General features: G+C 31.5%; 1 protein-coding gene across 2 annotated transcripts in view; it reads left to right on the top strand.

The window, feature by feature from the left end:
* The first annotated feature begins 7,483 nt into the window (after window positions 1–7,483).
* LOC142324052 (BRCA1-associated protein) overlaps window positions 7,484–14,302 on the top strand; it is a 57,125-nt gene continuing 50,306 nt past the window's right edge. Inside the window, exon 1 of one of the 2 annotated variants that reach the window (XM_075364655.1) lies at window positions 7,484–7,574. The gene's annotated coding sequence lies outside the window, so the exon portion shown is untranslated. The remainder of the gene's footprint in view (window positions 7,575–14,302) is intronic. The other variant, XM_075364660.1, reaches the window with a different exon arrangement.

Below are 14,302 nucleotides of genomic sequence, written 5' to 3' on the forward strand. Positions count from 1 at the left end.
ACTCTTTAAAAGAATGCACATCTATGTCGAGTCTTTAACAAGACTGAGTGAGATGAAGGAACTGAAATTAAAAATGCAGCCTACTTGATAGATTAGAAGTTGAGTTCAACTCGCAAACGTAACATAATACAAAACATGAAATAAAAATAAAACTAAATAAACAAAACACTACAAAAACATCATACCTTATAACACAAGAACAACAAAACCAAAAGACAGGGAAGACCAGGCGAAACCCTAAATTCCCTTGGCAGTCCATTCTCTTGCCAGGTAACCAATCCACCAGACCAAATCGCTGGAGTCTGTCTCTGAAGGCACCATGACCAGAAAGAAATTGCGTCACATACTTGTTAGGCTGAACTCAAGGGGCACCTTGAAAACCAACAATGTCTGGGAAGAGATCATACATATAACATCCACCCCATCTGGCTCATGAGCCCATAGGCTCGTCCCATCTGCCTACCATAAAGTATTGCCATGCCGTTTTATCTTGTGAATTTTTTGTGAAGTCAATTCACCTGACCTCTTAGCAACATAACTCTGCTGCTTTTCTGAGGCAATTAAATCTATCGGTCTCACGCCTGCAATCACCAAGATTGCCTCCTATGAATAGTATGGTAATCTCCTGTTACCATTAATAATGTAAGGCGTTGAGCTCTTAATAATATATCCCAATAGCTTTTAAATATTAGCATATTCGCCCACACTGGTACCGCATATAACATAATTTCCTCGCACATGCCCTTATACAGAATACTCATAAAATCCTGTGGCCTGAAAATTTAAGACCTCAATCAGGATTGACTGCTGGTCGAACCACTGGACAGACTGTAATATTATTTTAAATGATTTGAAAATTAACAGAACTATATTTGCACATTATTTTTAAATATTTGGAAAGAATAATTTTATTGGCCATAATTTGATTTAATCATATAAATTTATAAAATGTAATGATATATTTTAATGATACATATATTATAAATTATCGTAAATCTCAATCATAGATCCTAATATATAATTAATTGTAACTTTATTTATTTCTGTTTTGTAATTTTATAATCATTCCCTTACAACAGTCTTTAAATAAAACTGCAGTTTGGCTGTAGGTACTGTCCAATCAGATACTGATATTTCAAGGGTATTATTGTTACAATCCGGGAATTATTAAAGATGTTACATTATTTCTAGACACATTTGTTTTGGCTTTGCAAGTAAACATATTAATATTCTATTAACACGTTTTTAATGTGTTCTATTTATATATCTTTTTATTGTTAAAAAACATAATTTTATTCTGTTTTTGAAAAAAAAGTAGCATCATTTTATTATTCTTTTCTTATTAATTAACCATTATTTTAAAAAATAAAACAATATGTTATTTATTCAGAATAATTAAAAAAATCATATCTTAAACAATTGCTGTTGGTTGTGAATGTACATAACTTAAAATATATTCAATAATGCATCAGTAAAGGTAAAAAAAAAAACAAAAAAAACACTGGTGCATCCAACCACTGACATCAGTATATCTATAAATGATACCAGCTATTGGTATCATTATTACTTGCACTGCAGTATTTCTTCTGTCTTCATTAACTAGTTGTATACTGTCAGTTTTGTCTGTTGGAAATATGAATGTGTTATTGCTCAGCGCTCTGTTGTTAACTCTTAGTTTTGCTGATGGTACGCATGACGATAATCATCTATTTCGCATAAGTTGTAAGTAGGCTGTTGATAAATTATGTTCATTATTATGCATTTAATTTATGCACAAATATTTTTTTTCTTATTACATTATTTTTTTATTTGAATGCTACGTGTTTTGTCTAAAAGTGTCGTGTTATATCTTTGTCAGTAAGTTTGAAGCTTAACCTTTCATTCATATAAGAATAAGAAAATAAATGATAACCTTATTTTACTCTCCGATTACTTCTCAGTCAATGTAATTTCAATTCATCATTTAAATTTTCTTTAAAGTTGAACAGAACAAAAGAAGAAGAACACCTGTTTTGGAATTTAGTTTTTAATTTAATTCCGTGATATACCTGTTACAAATAAACAAAAAATCTAAATTAAAATATATCGTATATCTGAAAAGGAACTGCGTGGTTTTAAATTAAATTCACTTTATTACGTTTATAATTACAAATGTATGTGTTTTATTACATGAAAGTACAAAGTTACCTTTTTTTACCTCTTAATGTAACTCAATATGAACGCTATTTACAGCCTTGCAGACGACAACCCCATAATCCATTTCATACATTCTGGCGAGCACATATGCAGGAATCACTTATACGGCTGCTGTTTTTCTTTGGCTCAAATGACCGGATTTTTTCTTGGTATAAGATGTATTGTATGTTGTCCCCTCCAAAAAAAAACCTTCTGCGTAATGTGGAAGGGCCATCCTGTTGGAAAATGATGCTCTTTCCGTACTTTAAATCTGCGGAAAAACAAAGATTTCGTCTATTTCCGAGTAGAACATGCCATAATAGTATCATAGTGGAAAAATAATTCCCCAAAATCTCGATTATGCATGATACCACACAAGACATTCACTTTCGGATAGTTGCGCACGAATTAACCGATTCGTATGGATTTCTGAGACTTTATTCGACAATTTTGGTGATTCACGACAATATGAACATGAAAATTTGCTTCATCAAAAAATAAAATACCCTGGAGGTAGTTTTCATAAACAAAAAAATGAAGTATAACAGGCTGTTACAAACTGAAGTCCTTGTGGCTTATCGTTAGATTTATTTCCATGGAATAGCTACAGTTTATAAGTACGAATCTCAATTGCCTGTGAACAGCATTATGAGCAGGTGCTTTTCGAGATGGTAGTTGACGATTAACGCTAGAATTGCACATTTTGGACTTCGTTGGAAAGAGTCAAATTCTTTTTTCAATTCAGATCAGTTAAAAAGTCGAAAATTCAAATGGTGTTAAACAGTTCAAAATATTAAACAGAGTATTGGTATGGTCTCTGTTTACAGTTTTAGAGCTCCATATGCAGAAACTTCTATACTAAAATATTGACAATACAGGCTAATGCGTCAAAATAGTATTGTAAAATTATTTTTTTACTTTCTTCTTTCCCAATATTATGACAATCCATAGAAATATGGTTTCTTAGAATCTTTAGAAAAAGACACATTAATGTCAGTTTTTCTAAAGAAAACCGATTTTTTTTTTAATCAAACTTCGGTATACAAGATTATACCCCATTAAACTACCTTTTTATTAGCAAACGTAAAACGGTGGGATTTTGATATCAAGGAAACACGATTACATATTAATATCGAATTTGTTGTTTTGCGTTTATACTCAAGATGAGGAGTTTAAATCCATTTTTGAAGCTATATTTATACAGGCGACATGCGAAAAAACAGCAAGCAGAAGCACTTATTTTCAAGTAAAAATTAAAAAAAAAAACGAATTAAATAAGGTTGCAGAAGTTATTAACTGAATCAGCCGTGCAACAAAATTACTTTCCCAATAATAACAAACCTGATGTAAAAACTAAATAGCTATTAATTATCATTTTGACAATTACTTTTAATAAAATTATGGTTATCAATATTGCAAATACATTTTCTCGAAATCAATATCTTACGGACGTGTTAATAAAATAAATTTTCTTATGCTCGTTCGCGCATAAAATTTGAAAAGTACATTCGATCGTGTAAAATGGATTAGAAAATCTAAAACCTGATGTCTTAAAACCTGAAAATTTCAACAACGGTTTCCTGTAAAAATGGTTAACTTTTTGGCCATTAATCTTTAAGTAACAGCATTATCTTAGCTTCGGTCAGATCGATTCCGTATAAGATCCCATAGCATGACAAACATGTCATCCTCGCATCATAGAGCGGTCAGTTAGAGCAGCCATTTCTCAGCGTAAAGTAAAAAAAGAATGTGAAAGAACTATACGTTAATTCACTTTTGTATCGTCTTTGTCGAAATAAAAATTAACTATTGTATAATCCTTAAAAATCATTCTTACGCGAAAGCTGGTGTTATCCACTTATTTACGTAAACAAACTGTTTTATAAACGCGAACATTGTGTAGTCGCACTTGAGGTGTTGTACATAGGCAGCAAAGTTCTTAATGAAAATTTATGATTCGTTCAACATAATTTTAAAAGATTTTTAGATAAGTTTCCAATTACAACTATAATTAGGTACTTATGTTCAATTTTTTAAATCATACGTTCATAAAAAAAAGAAATAGAAAATACTCCTACTTCAAGAAATCTAAGAATGTAATTTGTATTATTTTTTCAATACATTCGGATAAAATCTTTTGTAATTTGACTAAAATCTGTGGGAGTATTTGAAGGTTTTTAAGTAAGACTACATTCCTTTTATTAACGAAAACGATGAACTTTTTGAGAGGCAAATTTGGACGCAAAGCAAATTTATCCTTGCATGTTTGTTAAGAAATGAATTTTACCAGCTTTAATCGGCAGTAGTATATGTAGGGCCGGGTATAAATAAATTCGTAAGAATAAAGAAGTCATAAAACGATGTATTCTACAAAAAATGGAATATCAAAAACAGCAGTAATTATTTTTTAACAATACATTTGCCGCTGTGTTTGAAAAACGGATGCGATATCAGAAAAGCAGATATTGAATTTTTTTATTTTTAATACCATCTAAAAGTAAAATATTCTCCATTCGAAGATTTTTGCAAAATGCCAAGGATGGTCTCTTTGAAATTAACATCTACTACTGATAGTACTTTGTGCTTGTGACTATATGACTAATAATTCTCTGACAATGTAACAGTAGTAGGAGATTTATGATTTCCTAGAAGGTTTCACACAATACTTTTAAATGATTTCTACGCTGACTTTTTGACTTGGCTTAATACAGTACCGATTACCCCTTGTCCAGTCTGTCAGATGTTTCAAACAGGTCGAACAGCAAAAGTGAGGGATCCAATTTTATTTTGATCTGACTTAACAGCAAAATATAGTTCATAATATTTTTTAAGTAGTGTATTCAAACTTTTTCAGTGTTCTTTAAATGACTAACCCCTACGCACAGAAGTTATACAATCATTTACACACTTCCTTGGCCAATATTTAAACAATACTGGTGTGTAATTGTATGACTGTATGACTCAGAAAACTGTTCTGTACTGACATGTCAGATTTAACTGTAAATGAATCATTTTACATGTAAAATCTTTATAATGTTGTATTTGTACTCTTCCCTCTCTTAAAAATCATTTAAAATATTCTTTTATGTACCTAAGTTATCTTTAAAAATACTGTAAAATTCTGCAAAAGCAATACTTCAAAAATGTTAATCATAAAAACTGAGGGTGATGGAAAAATATTGATTGCATTTTTGAATTTAGCACAAAGCATTACTTCAAAAACACAATAAAATTTTCATGTCCCAGAACCTTTGTTTATTAGCGTAATTCACTTGCAAATATTAAAACATAATTTTATCATTCTCATAATGCATTTAAGTGACTTGTAATACAAGCTTGAATTTCAGCTTGCTAATGGACTTATGTTTTTCAAATTCCTAAAACATGCAAAAACATGTTCTAAAATTATCATAATTTTATTAAAAATGACTGATTTAGTGATAAAATAAATTTTTGCTTGTAACTGATGATAGTAGAAAACTCAATACATGCTTTCTTCTCATGACTAATGTGTGGCTGGGCTTTTGATAACATACTAAGTGTAAGTAAAGATTAAATGCAGTAACTTTCAGAATTCATTATAAAGTCTGTGAATTATGAAGCTCATAGTACTAGCAAAACTGCAAGAAAAAACTTTAGCGAAATTCTGTATAAAAGTTTACTTAAGGGTTATAGCACTGAATATTCTCTGGATGCACAATGGCTTGAATCTAAAGGAACACAAAAAATTAGTAAAACTAAAACTTCTTTGTCTGTAAAACCCAAAATCTGAATTCAGAAGTCACATAATAGACCTTGAGATTAGCTTATCTTACAAAATTCAATGGTCATTCTCAAGACTATTGATCAGAACCATAGGGTAATAATTATGATTAACTGAATGATTCCCAAAGTTGTATTCCATAACCTCCTGTAGTCTTAGTAAGCATTAGTTCACCAGCATTTTATGCTGTAATAATAAATGAGATCAGTTGTTCATTCATCAGTTTTCCTTCGTTTCAGTACTGCCTGATTTTTTACCATTGACTTTAATTTTCTTCTTTTTACAGTCTTGAGATGTTTCCAAAGTAACAAGTGTAATGGAATAAAGAATTCAAGATCCTGTTTTGTAAATAGTAAATATTCAATTGAGATCATAAAAGTATATTTAATATACAATAATAGTTACACTTTATCAATCACCTGTGCCCCAACCACTGAAATATAGAAATACTGGAATGGCACTGCCTATGTCCAACGTGAGTGGAAAATGAACATGAGACAGATAGATTTAGAGGTATAGTTTTCATTGTCGCACAGTGCAGCGCATGCGCATTGTACCTAACGTACCGTCCCTTCAGATAGTGATTCCATAAAACTTAATTGTAGTTAATATTAAGTGATAAAATCTCATAATTCTATTTAATTAATAGAAAAATTTCAATGCTTATGAATATTAAATAAATGTTGAGTTAATCATTGTATCATATAAATGTTTTTATAAAAACTTTCTACAATAACTTGAATTATGAAAGATAACTTGTGATTTATGATGACAAAGATCGTCACAAACTTTTTGAACGGACTGTAGACAAAGAGAGCTATACCTCTAAATCAGCTATCTTTGTTGGCATGGATTTCTAACGCTAGTGCCCATTCCAGTATTTTTATATTTCAGTGGCCCCAACTTGCAGGTTTACCTAAGATACTCAACAAGCATGTCCATTTTGTGTTAAATAATATCCAGAATATAAAGGAAGAAATAACATTTAAAAAAGTAAATATAACACCAAAATGTCATTAAGAAATTATATAAAAAATTAAAAAATACATAACACATATAAACTTAATTTTTAGATGTAATATGAAAAGCATATTATATTCTCATTACACCAAATAATAAATAAATACTAACAAATAAATAATTCACTAAATTAATAATCATGAAGATTTTAAATAGTCTGGTTATAGATTTTATGAATTATCTTCTTTTGTAAGGCCTTCAGAATCAGAGCCCTAAAAATAGGCACCTTTTCAAAACCCTAAGAAAACATACTGAATAATGTTTCTGAAAAAAAAAACAGACAATTAAGATTTATGAAACACGCTAAATTTTTATGCATAATTTATAAAAAATCAGATATCCATTTGTCAGATATTTTATTCTTAAATATAACACAATCTGACAGTAGTTGTAGATTTTACTGTTTCTAAATCAGTGTTTGAGCACTTGATGATTTTATTATTGTGTTTAGTGTTATTTTATTATAATATTATTGATATTTTGTTGTATTTTTAGAAGGTATTGGTCTAACAAGTGATGAAAAAAGTATATTTTAAATTACCATAATGAAATCCGTACTAAAATTGCTCTTGGAGAAGTTGAAGGTCAACCACCAGGAAAAAATATGAGAAGAATGGTAAGCAGTTGCTAGCTATTTGTTGATGTTATTAAATAGCTAACATCTCATAAATTCATCAGTTCCTCTAAACATAGGAATACACACGTGATATTCTTACGTATTATCTATTGTACACACCTTCATCAGCCAACAATTAAACTGAAAGAATTATTTTATGTGATAAAATATGTCATAAATGAATGGTTTTCAATCCATACTCATAAATCACATGCTACATGAAATTAAGAACAAAATAAAAGAACATCTACTGACAGAAAATATATAATGCTTGTGTATGCAAACACATTTTCTGTCAATAATTTTGTGTTACCTTGTTTATATAAATAATGTAATACAAAATTGTCAAGACAGAAAGTAGCTGCATCATTGTAAGGACTCAGAAAATAAAATAGATACAACAAACAAAGAAAACAGACACTGATAAATACAGCAACATAGGTGTATGCAAATTAAGCTGCCTTTATTGCACTATGTAGCTTTGTAGACAGAGAGGAATGCACTCACAACAAACACTCACATGAGGAGGGACCCTTACAGGCACTATACAAACCAGTCCAAACACTTTCTTATTATATTTAATTTGTTTTATTACTTGTATTTATCACTACATTGTGGCAGTAATATAACTATTCAAACATCTGGAAAAGGGTTGCTTAACTTTTCCAGCTATACCTTTGACAAATTTTTATTTCAAATATCCTGTATGGTTTTTAAATGTTATTTACTTAATTATGAATTATTTAGATTACAATTGTAAAAAAATGAAAATGTTCAATAAAAGGTTAAGAGTCCAATTTGTCCCTTTTGATCAAAGGACTTTTTTAATAATCAGAATTATGTAGCATTCAAAGTATAATTGAGAAAAAATAAAAAAAATTAGTAAAAAATGTTGGGTCTAATTGATCTCCTTGACCAAATTTTTTTTGTCATCAAAGTTACAATGTATTTAGAGTATAAGTACTTAAACAAAAAGGTTCCATTTGAATCCTTGCTGTCGCTATCACATATGGAATCCATAACTTGAAAATGAATAAAGCATGAGAAATTACAAAAAAAAAATTACTCCATATTTTGGGTCCTATGGAACCTCTTTTTCAGAAAAGTTTCCATTTTGTCTACTAGATACTAGATACGGTCGGATTTTCAACCCTGAAAATTAAAGTTTAAAAAGTTATTTTAAGTACAGGTCTCATTTATCCTCCTTTTTGGGGGGCTTTTGTTTATTTGTTACAAGTTTATTTGTTAGTCCTGATTTTTTGCTAATTTTAAAACTTTTTTACAAAGAGGCTTATCAAAATTAATGTGATTTTTATATAAATTTTTAATATATAATTTTAATTAAAAATTTTATATAAAAATAAAAAAAAAAGTTAGATAGGAGGAGAATGAAGGAGAAACTGCGATTTTTCCTAAGGATATTTTTGTTTTAGTTTTAAAGTAGATTCCAAAAAAGTATAGGCAGCCCACAATTTTAGACACTCTGTATATATATATATATATAAAATATGTTAATATGTATACATAATCTTCCAAAAATTTCTATAACTTTTTTTATATTTTTTGGACTAAGGGAATCTTAAAATGTTCACATTTGCACACACACTGATCCAAAAAATTTTTGCCAATTGCTGTATTTTCTTGTTATAATCGTTTTTGTTATATAGCAACAGCCGAAAAAGTAAAACTAAAAGAATCTAATTTTAATTTTTATTTACAATATTACCTTTAAATATTTCATTTTATTTGATAAAATAAGCAAGTCTATTGTAGCAATAACATTAATAGATACTGCCTTTTTGATGTCAGGAGACAATGCTCCATTATGCATATGATGTAACAGCTGCTTGACTGTGTGCCACATCCTTGTGGATTGCATATGTTACACGGCCTTGCATCATAAATTTAAATTGCCCAGAAACATTTGACGAATCCTGGGGAATGATAAGGAAATTTTAGATCAGGTGTTATTATTTCTCTGACAGTTCAGTGTATTACGTAGAATTTAATATTGTTTTTGCCATGTTTTTATTTTTTGTAATTATTTGGTTTTTTTTTGTTATTTATTTAATATTGCTGTTATCTGAGACGTAACCCTTTACACTCCTCTTGGAGTTTATTAAATTTTGTTTGTGTATTTAAATTTTATGTTTTTTGTTTTTATCTTTAAGTTTCTTTAAAATGAAATTTTCTTATTATTATTTGTTTTTTGTTTTTTTTAAGGTTTTTAGGGCATTGACCACTTTGGTCATTAGCCCCTTTCCACTTCGAAAAAGATAAAAAATTTCTTTTCCTCTCCTATAAACAAACACTAGCAACTTAGTCAGGGACTAGTCTTGTCAAAAAGATCATTTAAAAACAGAGTTGTCAAAGGTTATTTAAACTCCGAAAGCACAACATAACAGCTATGTAAAGGCCTTGTTATTTTAAAAACTTTCTAACCATTTCCTATGAAATTTGGTCAAAACTATCAAAAAACACTTCACAGTGATAAAGTTTAAAGAATACATTGAAAAAAAAAATACTCCACTGTGATTGATAAGCATAATGAAAAAACTTTTAAACACAAACTGTCAAGGGTGTAAAAGTCCTCGCCACTTAACATTGCAGATTACTTATAATGAAAGGTGTTTAAAAAAACATCAAAAACACATGTTAAAACTATCATGTTATTCAGAATTAAAATCACAACCTTTATTAAAATAAATTCTTCATAGAAGATAAAATTAATCTCTTCTTTAATTCTATCACCTTAGTTTTCCTTTAGGCTATCATTTTTGTTTCTTTTTTCCATCTTCCTAAAGACCTCAATGTTGAATTCCAAGGTATCTGAGGCCTCGGAGATGGAGTCTTCAGATCCTCTGCCGCAAGTCGTTAAGGATCTCTTGCTGCCGGGATTAGATGACACCAGCTCCACTGGTGTGGTTAGAAGTACATCACAGTCAAGACTGGGTGCACTCACCGCTAGAACATTTGGGGCGGTGATAGTTCTTACCCTCGTAGCTAAAGGACTCCATGCTTTTGGAGTCTCCATTGTTGGTTGTTTAAAATACTCCGTTTCCAGTATCATCACTTCTGGTTCTGCACATCCCTCAGCAGGGATTTTTTCTACCTGCAATTTTACTTTAGATATAGTTGGCCCAGTCTTTCTCTCAGTTATTGATTTTTTTTGGCTTAACTTGTGTACTAATTGTAGTTATAGCTATAGTTAAACTTTGTCTGCATGGAGTTCTTTTCTAAGGAAACTTCTGCTTTCTTCTGCATCAGCTTTGGAATATTTCCTCTTGATAGCCATCTCTTCATTTTTTGATTGATGATTTGTTTGACCATATTTGCAAGGACTGGTGCTATTTCCGATATTATCCCCTTTGAAGCTACAGCAACCTTCACATATGACGCAACCCTTGGCATTCTGCTGATTACTATCCTCCTAGCTTCCAAGTAGTTAACCTTTTGTGTCATCTTGACTTCCTGTTTAGCTACTGCTTCCTTGTAAGTAGGACAACTTTGGGATCTTGTCCATGACAATTGACACATACAGGTGGTCCCTGCATGGGTCATTGAGATGCAGTGGCTCATCACAGATCCAGATTTGTTTCTTGATACTTGCCTTTGTATTTCCAAATCATTGACATCCAAAGCATCGCAGTGGAGTCGATATAAAGGACCTACATGAAATCCTGTCTTAATTTTCTCCAGGCACTACAATTTATCGAAGATCAGGACATGCAAGGCAGTGGGAACAACTTCCCCATTTCATTGTGTATTCAATCGTCGACATGCAACAACTCCTTGAACATGTAACTCTTCAATGATTTCTTCTTTGGTGCAGTTCAATAAATCTCTACATACAACAACACCCTTTGAGGTATTTAATGTACCATGCGGGGTGACCTCAATGTCTAGTACTCTAATGTTCTTAGCTTTCAGTAACCGTGATGATAATACGTCGTTCACAGTTTCTACAAATAATCCAACTGCACTCTTCTTAACATCTTTTACCAGACCTCTGGCGGCTTCCATGATGCCTTGAGTTAACACGAAAGAGCTAATATTCGTAAAATCACTGTCCTTTTCTTGGTAACAAGATATTTCGGAATCGGTTCACTACTCTTCGGTCGAAACTTCATTCGATCCATCTTTTCCAGAACAATAAAATTCTTCTTTGTTGCTAAACTCGACTCTTCCTCCTCTTCGTCAGTGAAGACAGAGTCTCTCCAGGATGAGGATTTTTACGTGGATCCACTGCCATGGAAGTTGTAGAAGTTGATGCATCCATAATCCTATGTTTTGCTAGTCAGTGTGTAGCAAGTTGAGAGACAGTTGGGCGTGCCCCAGAGCATAGATCCTACCTGGATTCCCCCAGTCAGCCACCAGGTATCACTTCTCGGTTTCGCTGCTTACAGTGAAACCAAGAAGCACAACCGCAACTATTTCGCACAGCTTGGGACCTTTTTTTTCTGTTTAGCCTCCAGAACCATCGTAAGGTATTACTTCAGAGGATGAATGAAGATGATATGTATGAATGTAAATGAATTGTAGTCTTGTACAATCTCAGTCGACCATTCCTAAGTGAGTGGTTAATTAAAACCCAACCACCAAAGACACCGGTATTCACGATCTATAATTCAAATCCATATAAAAAGTAACTGCCTTTACTGGGATTTGAACTTAGAACTCTCGACTTTGAAATCAACTGATTTGCGATGACGGACGAGTTTACCACTAGACCAACACGGTAGGTTGGACAGCTTGGGACCGCCAATCTCGTACTCCACAGAGAGCTCCTGAGCAAGAGATTTCCCCGTTGGCTGACAGAAGTGAAGGTACCAAAGTACCATGTCGTTGCCCGCCCAGGATGTGTGCATAGATGTTTGCATGGACGTGGAGTTGAGTTTGTCTGCAGCATTATTATTATAATTCCGACTGTGATTTTAGTTGTAAAGTTATCTGAGTTATTAGTTATAAATTTTACTTTTTTTAAAAATATTTTTGTTTTAATTTAATTTTAATTTTTTTTTTTTAGTTATAATATATTATAAGATGATATTTCAATTGTAAGTTTTTGTTTTGTTGATTTATTTTTTGTTTTTAGTGCAGTTTTAATTATTTGTTTGTTTTTTTTTATATTTTTATTCCTTTTTAAGTTTTTATTAGAGAGCATTAAAAGATTTAAATGGCAGAAAGGCTCCTGGAATAGACGGAATACCTGTAGAATTACTGCGCAGTGCAGGGGAGGAGGCGATTGATAGATTGTACAAACTGGTGTGTAATATTTATGAAAAAGGGGAATTTCCGTCAGACTTCAAAAAAAGTGTTATAGTAATGATACCAAAGAAATCAGGGGCAGATAAATGTGAAGAATACAGAACAATTAGTTTAACTAGTCATGCATCAAAAATCTTAACTAGAATTCTATACAGAAGAATTGAGAGGAGAGTGGAGGAAGTGTTAGGAGAAGACCAATTTGGTTTCAGGAAAAGTATAGGGACAAGGGAAGCAATTTTAGGCCTCAGATTAATAGTAGAAGGAAGATTAAAGAAAAACAAACCAACATACTTGGCGTTTATAGACCTAGAAAAGGCATTCGATAACGTATACTGGAATAAAATGTTCAGCATTTTAAAAAAATTAGGGTTCAAATACAGAGATAGAAGAACAATTGCTAACATGTACAGGAACCAAACAGCAACAGTAGCAATTGAAGAACATAAGAAAGAAGCCATAATAAGAAAGGGAGTCCGACAAGGATGTTCTCTATCTCCGTTACTTTTTAATCTTTACATGGAACTAGCAGTTAATGATGTTAAAGAACAATTTAGATTCGGAGTAACAGTACAAGGTGAAAAGATAAAGATGCTACGATTTGCTGATGATATAGTAATTCTAGCCGAGAATAAAAAGGATTTAGAAGAAACAATGAACGGCATAGATGAAGTCCTACGCAAGAACTATCGCATGAAAATAAACAAGAACAAAACAAAAGTAATGAAATGTAGTAGAAATAACAAAGATGGACCACTGAATGTGAAAATAGGAGGAGAAAAGATTATGGAGGTAGAAGAATTTTGTTATTTGGGAAGTAGAATTACTAAAGATGGACGAAGCAGGAGCGATATAAAATGCCGAATAGCACAAGCTAAACGAGCCTTCAGTAAGAAATATAAGTTGTTTACATCAAAAATTAATTTAAATGTCAGGAAAAGATTTTTGAAAGTGTATGTTTGGAGTGTCGCTTTATATGGAAGTGAAACTTGGACAATCGGAGTATCTGAGAAGAAAAGGTTAGAAGCTTTTGAAATGTGGTGCTATAGGAGAATGTTAAAAATCAGATGGGTGGATAAAGTGACAAATGAGGAGGTATTCCGGCAAATAGATGAAGAAAGAAGCATTTGGAAAAATATAGTTAAAAGAAGAGACAGACTTATAGGCCACATACTAAGGCATCCTGGAATAGTCGCTTTAATTTTGGAAGGACAGGTAGAAGGGAAAAATTGTGTAGGCAGGCCACGTTTGGAATATGTAAAACAAATTGTTAGGGATGTAGGATGTAGAGGGTATACTGAAATGAAACGACTAGCACTAGATAGGGAATCTTGGAGAGCTGCATCAAACCAGTCAAATGACTGAAGACAAAAAAAAAAAAAAAAAAGTTTTTGTTCTGAATAATTTGATTTGAGAAGCATTACTATATTACAGATTGTTTTTTAATAAGGCATTTTTTGTTA

Source organism: Lycorma delicatula, chromosome 4 (genome assembly GCF_047948215.1).
Source record: "Lycorma delicatula isolate Av1 chromosome 4, ASM4794821v1, whole genome shotgun sequence".
In the NCBI taxonomy this organism is placed as follows: Eukaryota; Metazoa; Arthropoda; class Insecta; order Hemiptera; family Fulgoridae; genus Lycorma; species Lycorma delicatula.